The sequence below is a fragment of the Macrobrachium rosenbergii genome, chromosome 4 (genome assembly GCF_040412425.1).
Source record: "Macrobrachium rosenbergii isolate ZJJX-2024 chromosome 4, ASM4041242v1, whole genome shotgun sequence".
NCBI lineage: Eukaryota > Metazoa > Arthropoda > Malacostraca > Decapoda > Palaemonidae > Macrobrachium > Macrobrachium rosenbergii.
The window spans coordinates 52,981,599-52,991,688 of NC_089744.1; the positions used below are offsets into that span (position 1 = coordinate 52,981,599).

Here is a 10,090-nt window from a genome sequence, read left to right on the forward strand (position 1 = left end):
CTGTAATGTAACCATTGACTCATTCCCATGGTGACCCTCTATTCTTTTATCAAATTGGTAAAATAAGGTAAGTTCTTCACTTTCACTTTTATTTTTTTACTGCTTGGTGTTCTCGTTTGGCCCCTCTGGCAGTAAACATTCAGAAAACCCCCTTGCAGTTTCCAAAGAGACCCAATCTGTAAAAGTGACGATTCCTTGGCAGAATCTAGTCGGATTGGCAAAATTGCCAACTCGGAATCGACAAACCTGGTGACCTAAGTCAAGAAAATGCCTCTCCTCTTGGGCACCAGGTTTGCCCACAGGTTAACTGTCTGATGGGCTACGTAGTATAAGGTTCTACCTCCTGACAACATCCGTCTCCTGAATGTGGTCTCCTCTTCGGGATAATAAGAACCCAAAGAGGAAGAAGCAATCCTGGCCACGTAATTGAAACAAGATCTACCCAGGAGACTATCTGGAATGTTGCCATGGCAGTCAATTCCATTGTCGATGCCTCTGCTGCGGTAGGGAAAACTCCCTCTGCAAGGAGCATCCAGTGACGGACCCTGACACAGAAGAACCGGTCTGGGTCAACCTGTTTGGTTGGCAAAGGACACTCTGAGGTATTGAAGAAGTCTTCTGGTGAGTCAGAGGCTGAGGAAGTGTCCTGCATGATAAGCTAAACTGAGCGAATTGTCCTGTTCATACAAGAGAATTAACCTGGCCCAAAACCCCTTTGGAAAGTAGCGACCATGACAAGTCCATCAAGACTTTGGGTTCCTTTAGGGGTCCCCAAAAGCTTCGATGGCTGACAAATGGTCCACAGGGAAGTCATAGTCTCTTCCTGGAGATCGTTAAAACTCCCATATTAAACGGGCGATCTCCGAAAAATCCACCACTCACTTGGTGATCTCTCTCCCACTCGAGCATACGACTGGTCTGGTCTGCAGATAGAATCCAGAGTATATGCTTCGGTGGCCAGGAAAGGATGGAAATGTGAATGTTCCAAGTCCTGAACCCAAGGACTGTCTGATACCCAGTTCTCAGAAGACTCCAAGGAGGAAAGGGGACAGGTGAGAGAATCTAGCACCCTTACATACCTGCCAGAGGCCAAAGCCCCGGTGGGTGAGTAAGGCCATGGGCCGCCATCAACTCATGTTGACGATGGCCGTACAGGTCTGGGAGAGCAATCCTCTTCACATGGACATAGACAGGGGCTGTCACAAGGAGGCTGATTTCGCACAAACACGGACGGGGGCTGTCCCGCAGACATGCTATAGTCTTCTTCGAGGCTGGGGCCTCTATAGGCGAAGGAGACTGGATGAGGAACCTCCTCTTTGCCTTCCCAGGTAAGTGTACCTGTGGGTCAGGATCACCTTCCAGGACCCTGGGATCATTCCCATGCAGGAATGTGCAGGGGGTGAGGCAGGGCCTCAGCGCTGGTCACTCATTCTCTCTCGTTGGACCGGGTCTGAGTTCGTAAACTGGGGACCTTTACCTTTGCCACAGGGTCCGGGGGAACCCGTGCAGCGGCAGAGGAACCTTTACCAGCCTGGGAAAGTGATTTTCAGGGGCCGGTATCAGTGAATCCTCATGCACTTCTGGTGAATGAGGGTCCATGGAGCCCCATGCCCCTTACATCCTATGGTATGGGGGTCCGTGGGGTCCCGTGCAATGGTGAAAGGTTCTAGAGCAGACGGTTCACGCGAATGTGCACAGGGGTTGTCCCATGGAGAGCGGACATGTTTCACACGAATGTATGCAGGGGATGTCCGTGTTGGCCGTAAGAAGCCCTACAAGACTTCTACGATTGGGAGAGGCAGCCGCCTTCTTCCTTAACTTATAGCTTGGGAAGAAGATGAGGAAGAGATGACAGTAAATAAGTAAGCCCCAACAAGAGAGGAAGATCGTGAGCGGTTGTCTTCGAGGCCATGGCCTCTACTTGGGCCATGCCACAGTCCGCAGCACTCACCAGTGTCACAGGAGTCCATGGGACCCTGTGCAACGGTATAACTTTTACCAGTCTGTGAAGACTTCCCTGAACTGATATCGGTGAAATTGAGTTTCGTATAAACCCGTGCATCTTCAATGATGTGGGTGTCCATGGAGACCCACATACATGTAGCACACAGCAACACGGCCGCGCACTGGTCCGTGACCGTCACGGAAGTTCGAACCTTTACCAGTCCGTGCAACGGTTGCTGTTGCGGCACAGCCACGGTGGAAGGTTCTTTACCGGCCCTGGAAGGTGACTTCCAGAGCCCAGTATTGGTGACATGGGTGTCCGAGAAGACCCATGCACCTGTTGGTCCCGCGTTACGGGGGTCCTGAGAGCCCCGTGCAATGGTTCCTGTGTCTGTAGACAGATCGAGAGAGCAATGAGAGATCCCTTAGCCGTTTCCGTGGAAAAGGCCTGTCATTAGGCACCCTATGGGCCATCTAATGGCTGGGAGAGGCAGCCTCCTTCCTTAAGAAGAAGGGGAAGAAGTGACAGCACACAACGAAGGCAAGGGCGAAGACAATGATAATGAATTGAGTCTCTTCTTTGACTTCCACTGCTGGTCTGTTGATGTTCCTGGACCCTTGCACCATTCCCATGTGGGAACGTGAAGCAGGGGCGTTGGATGGATGGATGTATGATATTTATGGCAAAAGCCCAAGCACTGGGGCCAAGAAGGCCATTCAGCACTGTAAAGAAGAGAAAATAAATTATGTTAAGGTAAATGAATTTATGAATTAGTGAAGGAAATGATTAATAAATAAAATAAAGCAATGTGACCAATAAATAAAATAAAGATATGAAGTTTAATGAATGATGTGATATATACTGTATATAATAAATTATTTAATGTCATTAAAATTCTGTATGATGTAATATACATATTAGGAAAAAACTAAATATTGTTAAAAATTTTTATACACTTTAAAAAAAGATGATAGCAGAAATTTCTGCTTCATCTCCCAAAATATCCGAGAGGAATTTACCCTGGATATATCTTTCTCTTTGGTTAAAATATCTGGTGCAGACCATTAGAATGTGCTCCACTGTTAGTGTCTTGTCACAGCAAGCACACTCTGGAGGGCTGCTTCCTTCTAAAATAAACTGATGAGTTAAACGAGTGTGCCCAATCTTTAATCTGGTTAAAATAACCTCTGTTCATCTGTCAAGCTGGAATGACGAAGACCATGGCAGTATATTACCTCTAGTATTTCTATATTTTTTATTATTGGGAAGAAGAGAAGTCCACCTTTCTTGCCATTTACTTAAAACATAAGATCCAATAGGACCTTTTAGATCTGTATGAGGCACTTTTCTGAAAGTTGTTTCTGATAAAATACTAGCAGCTTTTGCTTCCCTGTCTGCCATCTCGTTTCTGCAAATTCCCACATGAGAGGGGAACCAACAAAAAGTGACAGATTTACGTCGACAATAGATACAAAAACCACTCCTGAACTTTTTTAATAAATGGATGACAGCTATTAAATTTTTTAATAGCTTCTGAAGTGCTTTTAGAATCTGAGTATATGACAAAATTAGTGTCACTACTTTGAAAAACTAAATCCAGGGCAGAAACTACGGCTGTTAATTCGGCAATAAATATTGATGCAGTCAGGTAATTTAGTTGTGTATGCTCTATCACCAAGGATAACAGCGTAACCAACGCCACTATCTAACTTTGATCCATCTGCAGAGATTTTTGTATAGTTAGCATGGGTAACGTCATGCTCTATGAATTTTCCCCTAATCTCTTCTTCAGTGCAGTCCTTTTTGTTAAACAATTTCTTACATACTAATGCTTCTGGAATAAGCCATGAAGGATTTACAGGATGTTCTACTTCCAGAACTTTCTGGGATTTAAGATGATTATTCCTAACATCCTCATTCAGTCAAATCTGGAATGGTTTAGAAGCTCTTGTACAGTAAGTTCCAAAAGTGAAGCTACAAATTTCAAAATTGATCATACTTCTTTAGAAACTCGTGGGGTTGCCAGTTAGTATATATTATTCCAATTATTGTCATCCTCTTTATTTGATAATAAGTATCAGAAACTCGTGGGGTTGCCAGTTAGTATATATTATTCCAATTATTGTCATCCTCTTTATCTGATAATAAGTATCAGTCATTAACTGCAGAACCACAGAAGGTATTTCCCAGTGAATGGTCAATGTTAGTTCAATAATTGTTTATTAAAAGAAAAAAAAAAAATTCCCCCCCCAAAAAAGAATTTCCCCGTAGAAGCATCCGCGGTTCTCAGTGTGTGATATTGAGTGTTCACCATTGACTGGCAGCAGGAACTGAGTGCATAAGCATTGGCCTAATGTGATTTGTAAATTAACTTTCTACTTTTATAGTGTCATATCGAAAGTCATTATGATTTCTTTTGATAAAGCACAAAGAAGTTTAGCATCTGATTGAATGAAATATAAATAAGACACAAGATGGTGTAGAAAAAAAAAAATGAAATTCAAGTATATGCACGTTTAGCATAGCTACATGGTTAGGCCTATTTCAAAAATCAAGGAAATATATTTTCCAGCTTGTTATTTAATAAATTGAGTTGTTTGGATATTTAGATGGTTGTAAACACGATTTTCCATTAATTAGGTTTCATTATCAAGTCAGGGGAAATGAGGAAGTCTAGGCCTAAGTTAAGTCAGGGGAAGTGAGGAAGTCTAGACTTAAGTCAAGTCAGGAAAGTGAGGAAGTCTAGGCCTAAGTCAAGTCAGGGGATGTGAGAAAGTCTGGGCTTAAGCCAAGTCAGGGGAAATGACGAAGTCTAGGCCTAAGCCAAGGCAGGGAAAGTGAGGAAGTCTAGACCTACGCCAAGCCAGGGGAAGTAAGGAAGTCTAGGCTTAAGTCAAGTCAGGGAAAGTGAGGAAGTCTACGCCAAAGTCAAGTCCAGGGAAGTGAGGAAGTCTAGGCCTAAGCCAAGGTAGAGGAAGTGAGGAAGTCAGATAGATGAATTTTCAGTTGTTTTCGGTCAGCCTTGGTGGATCTTAGACTTGAATGATTTGGGAACACTTTTATTATTTGGAGAAGCCCTCTGTATTTGTAACGGAAAACCTGCGCAAGTTTACCCTTTCAATAGTGGTTACTTTCTGTCAGTTATTGCAAACATAATGAAGGAGGGAACTAATTTACCTGTTTATTCAATATTACTGGCTGGCGATGGGGGTATTGGGGCAAAGTCCCCCCCACCCCACCCTAGTAGGACACGGCTGGTGATTCATAGGTTGGGTAGATAATGTTACTTTTGTGTCGTGGGTCAAAAACGAAGCCAAAGCTGAAGTAGAGTCCGAATGGTCGGGTCCTATAAGTTAAAATCAGAACTGCCAACCACACCCAACTTCTTTGTCGAATCTAGGTGCATTCATGGTTGATTATGTTTAATGTTACAGAGATTTTCCCTTTATATTCTATTGATACTTGCATGGTTTTATGCATCTTCGCTAAAATAACTGATAATACACTATGATATTAAATATTTGTTTCCACATTGCTCGAAATATACAACGGTAATTTTGGTAATCCTGTGTTGAACGAAAATTTCAAATTCTTTCGTTTCTATAGTTTAAAGTAATTACTATACTTTGAAATAATTACTATTACTGTAATTTTTTATTATGATTCTTATAAATATCATAGATTTGATATGTGTGCATCATATATTTATTAGCTTTATTTTGCTTGATAGAGCTTTCAATGCAGAAAAAAATAAGTTTTTCAGCTACGTGTTATAGTTGCCAATTAGTGAATTTCAAACGAAATCCTCTGGAATTTGTAGCTTCACTTTTGGAAGTTACTGTACAAGAAAAACTTTGAGAGTCTGTTTCCTGGCTCTTGCCTTCTTATGACTGAGTCTGTAGACACGGTCCCTTGTTGGTCCATAAAGGTAACTTCACGGGACCGTTAACCATATCTCGGGTTTGTGCACGCGGTTACCGCCGTGTGTATGGGTTCCGTGGGAACCCATGCAACGGTTGCTTTCGTGCCCATTGTCAAATCATTATTTCCTGTGCGAACGGAATGGAAACTGCAATACTGTAGGTACTGCTAGCGAGAGAACCCATATCTTCCTAAGCAACTAGGGCTCTACATCATCTGAAAAAGGTAAAACATTACAAAGTTTGCAGTAATCTGTATTTTCTTAGTATATAAACCTTCTTTTGGCCCAAGAAGGAATAATTCTTTTCCAAAAAAAAAGCCAGTGTCATAGAGCGAGAAGTGTTCATTATAGCAAGGTTGTGAGAAACTAGTTTGTTTGTTGCCATGGCAATGCTAAAAACAGTTTGACTACTCTCAAGGTTCAAAAAAGTTGTTGAGCTTGCATTATATCAGTATATATATAAGCACAACACAGGCTAAAATGAGTTTTTGGGTTTGCAATATATCATATAACACATTATAACAGAATATAAGAAAAGAAACAACTACATTAATAAACATAATAAATATCACACAAAGAACATTCCAGGGAAAGAAACTTGGCGAATTGAAAAGACCAGCCGGCGGCAGAGGTGAACTAAATGCGTGCTGCTCAAAAGGTGGCCAGAAGTAAGTGAATGCACTGCCAGACAGAAGGGTGGGGATCCCCCACCCTACTGCTGGTGGGTAACCACCTAACAACCTTGTTAGAATTGAAGGGCTGGTTTGATGAAAACCTACAAAAAGCCAAGATTTGGGAGTGGATGCAGAGTAAGGAGACAGGGTAAGTGTGAGAAATACGACCATGAAAACAGGCCAAACCCAACCTTTCCTAGAGTGCTGCGTCCTGACCTAACCTTCCTAACCTGACTTAAGGTGCTGTGCTTTGACCTGGTTAGAGGGGAGGAGGGTTGTTTGCCCCTTCTCCAGTACTACTGAATATTAGAAACTGACCAGCATGACCAAATTTCCATTCAGACATGTAGTCTGGTACTAGCTATGACCTGACCAAAACAACATTAACCTAACCTTTCCTTGAGTGCTGTGTCCTGACCTAACCACAACTGACCTTCCTAACCTGTCTTAGGGCACCAAGTCATGATGCCTACCCATCTCCCTACTAGGCTATACCCAATATGTGTTACCCATAAAAAATACAACAAACCTATGCTTCACTTTGAATAGAGTAATAGCCTTGCCCAGAACTATTTTTGGTAGAATAAAGTAGGCTAACAGAAGTGGTTTTCTATGGTTTGATTAAGTTGTCCTCACATACCTAGCCTACTTTCACAGTAACATGTTTAAGACAAAACATGACAACAAGCAACTTAGGCCCTATAGACCTACTTACTACTCAGCAAGATCATTTTTGCTTTATATTAGCCTATGTGGCATAGCCTATGTTGGATTAATGATGTTGCAATTTTAGAACTAGGCTAAAGTCACCACTGCATTTATGCACCATATTAATGTGCTAATAATATAAAACATCTTGACAGAGAAAACATATCTACAGTTAGTCGGACATTTATCTGACTAGCAAAAGCAAAGGCCTAGCCAGTAAATTTAAGCCACCATTCTGCGGCAAGCTAGACTGTGGCAGTTGATGTTTTTCTATAGAATTTTACCTGGTGAACAAGAATTTAAAGAGATATTTTTTTGCCAGGCTGTAATTTACCTTAGAACTGTAGCTGGCGGTAAAGAAGCCCTGTTGGGAATCGGGGTTTTGGGTGGGGTAAATTGCAGGGTAGAACTATACAGTAGCTCCGCGGCGGCGACTGCCTTCTAACTTAACTTTTTCTACAGTTTTTTGGTTGCTAAATATGAATTTACCTTTAATTTTTGGCGCTCGAGTGTAATTAACCTGTAATTAACTCCTGAAGTCCATCTAACAAGGGGTTTCCATACGCAATCTTCACAAGACAGAGCACGGGTACGTCTGTTTCGAACGGTTCATATCCCGTCCAGCAAGTGCAATAACTTGTTAACGTATGGGTACCCAACCCCCCCCGGGGCCAGTACTAAACACGGCAAAGGGACATTCCATTTGGCCGACAACAAACAGATGCACCGCCATTATCAGAACCCCTAAAAGTGTAGAAAAAACCAGTTGAAAAGGTAAAAACAGGCGCGGAGCTAATATATAGAATTACCAATTGCAGTTTAGCTACAGCTGACCAACAAAATATTACCATTTCTGCTTGCAGTTTGGGGGTGGCAGAACGGTGCTTTGTGCCTCATCTGCATTTTGAAAGATTCTTGGCAAGCTCGTATGTTCTAACAGACGGTAATGTTGCACTGCGCGCGCTAGCCACAGGGGTTACAGGAAATGTAAAAAGAAAGGTTGCCAAGAATCTTTCAAAATGCGGATGAGACATGAAGCGCTGTTCCACTACCCCAAAACTGAAAGCAGAGTAGATCTAAGTAGTAGCTCCGTGGCGGCAATTTCCTTCTAACTTTACTGTTTCTACAGTTTTTTTGGTTGCTAATTATGGATTTACCTACAATTTTTGTCGCATGAATGTAATTAACCCCTGAAGTCCATCCAACAAGACAGAGCGCAGGTACGTCTGTTTTGAATGGTTCATATCCCGTCCGGCAATCAGCTCAGTGGCCTGGTTAAACTAAGGTATACTTAACTTAACCCGGGCCAGTACTAAACAAGGCGAAGGGACATTCCATTTGGCCGACGACAAACAAATGCACCGCCAGTATCAGAAGCCCTAAAAGTGCAGAAAAACCAGTTCCCGTAGTAAAAACAGGCGCGGGGCTATTACTTAGAATTACCGAAAGCAGAAATGGTGATATTTTGCCGGTCGGCTGTAGCTAAACTGTAATTTACCCCACCCACAACCCAGATTCCCAACGGGTCCCCTTTACCGTCCGCTACAGTTCTATGGTAAATTACAGCCTACTTACAGCTGGCCGAAAAAATATTACTTTACAGTATAGCTCGCCGCGGAATGCCGGCTGAGCTACTACTTAGTTCTACCAAAAATAGTTAGTGTCTGGCAAGCAGCTAATGTATAGTTTATATTTACCACTCTTCCTCCTAATCTGAATGCTGCAGCCTGAGTGACAGCAATTTGGATAAATTCAGATACTTACTACTTATATTATAGTAGTAACTCGACTTAGTACGTTCGTATGGTTGTTAGCTGGCCTCGAAATCTTTGCAATAGTAGTAGTAAATGAGTTAGGTCTCTGAAACTGCTCTCTCGCTCAATCTGCTTTAACTTAACTGTGCCTGTTTATTTTCTATGGTATCATATATTTTTGGTAAATACTTTGGTGATTCTAATGGGAGACCTCTGCAATAAGACATTCTTTATCAATGAGATTTTTTGCTTAGACAATTTAGAAATGGGCGTATATAATGTAGTATGATTAAAATAATTTGAGAAACCCACCGACATAATGTGAGAAATTTACCGTCTCTGATGTTTTCACATTAACCTAAAGGGGGTGGTACTAAAAATGGCGTCCCGCAGAGCTTTTTTACGTAAAAACATATACAAAAGACACCAAATTTCTAACATATTCAGCCAAAAATCTCATTAAACATCTCCGTGAAGAGTTCTTCCTTAGAATTACCGATACTCCGGACAGCCAACAACTTGCACTACCACTTTAAGTTGGTTGTAGGCCTAATTGATTGATTATGAAATAATTTAGGTCTTGAAGTTGAAGAGCAAGCGCCGGAACCCATCAGGATTATTCAGCGCAGCAATGAAGATGAAAAATATAAATCAGTGACGTGACTGATAATGAAAAGGTGAATGATAACATACTGTGCTAGTAAAATTCAGTGTTAAAATATGAATGTAAAAAATGAAGAATGATATTAGCTAAAATCCATAAAAAATAAATATATATCAACATTTTATATTTAAAATATATACTTAATATATAAAAATAAATATGACAGATCTTTAATAAAGATACTAAATTATATCTCATTAAAAAGATCAGACTCTCTCAGATAGCTCATAAGGTACCTCAACATCATCATTTAAAATTTCTAAAACAGTCTTCCCTGCTGATAAGTACTTTGCCCTAAGGCGATTAAATCTAGGACAGTGCACCGCATGTGTTCAACGGATAGCTGACCACCACAGCTCTGCCACAGTGAGCACAAAACGGGGCACTGGCTCCCTCTAAAATATAACTATGGGTGAAGCGGGT

At 41.6% G+C, this 10,090-nt stretch overlaps 1 protein-coding gene across 7 annotated transcripts in view; it reads right to left on the bottom strand.

Annotated features, from left to right (window-relative positions):
• LOC136834617 (rhodanese domain-containing protein CG4456-like) overlaps positions 1–9,644 on the bottom strand; it is a 52,443-nt gene extending 42,799 nt beyond the window's left edge. Inside the window, exons 1-2 of one of the 7 annotated variants that reach the window (XM_067097199.1) lie at positions 9,500–9,644; positions 9,014–9,216 (exon numbers count right to left, since the gene is read on the bottom strand). The gene's annotated coding sequence lies outside the window, so the exon portion shown is untranslated. Of the gene's footprint in view, positions 1–7,533; positions 7,994–8,752; positions 8,796–8,824; positions 8,866–8,946; positions 9,217–9,315; positions 9,349–9,499 lie in introns of those variants that run through there. The other 6 variants (XM_067097230.1, XM_067097240.1, XM_067097249.1 and 3 more) reach the window with 6 other exon arrangements.
• Between the last annotated feature and the right edge of the window lie 446 nt (positions 9,645–10,090).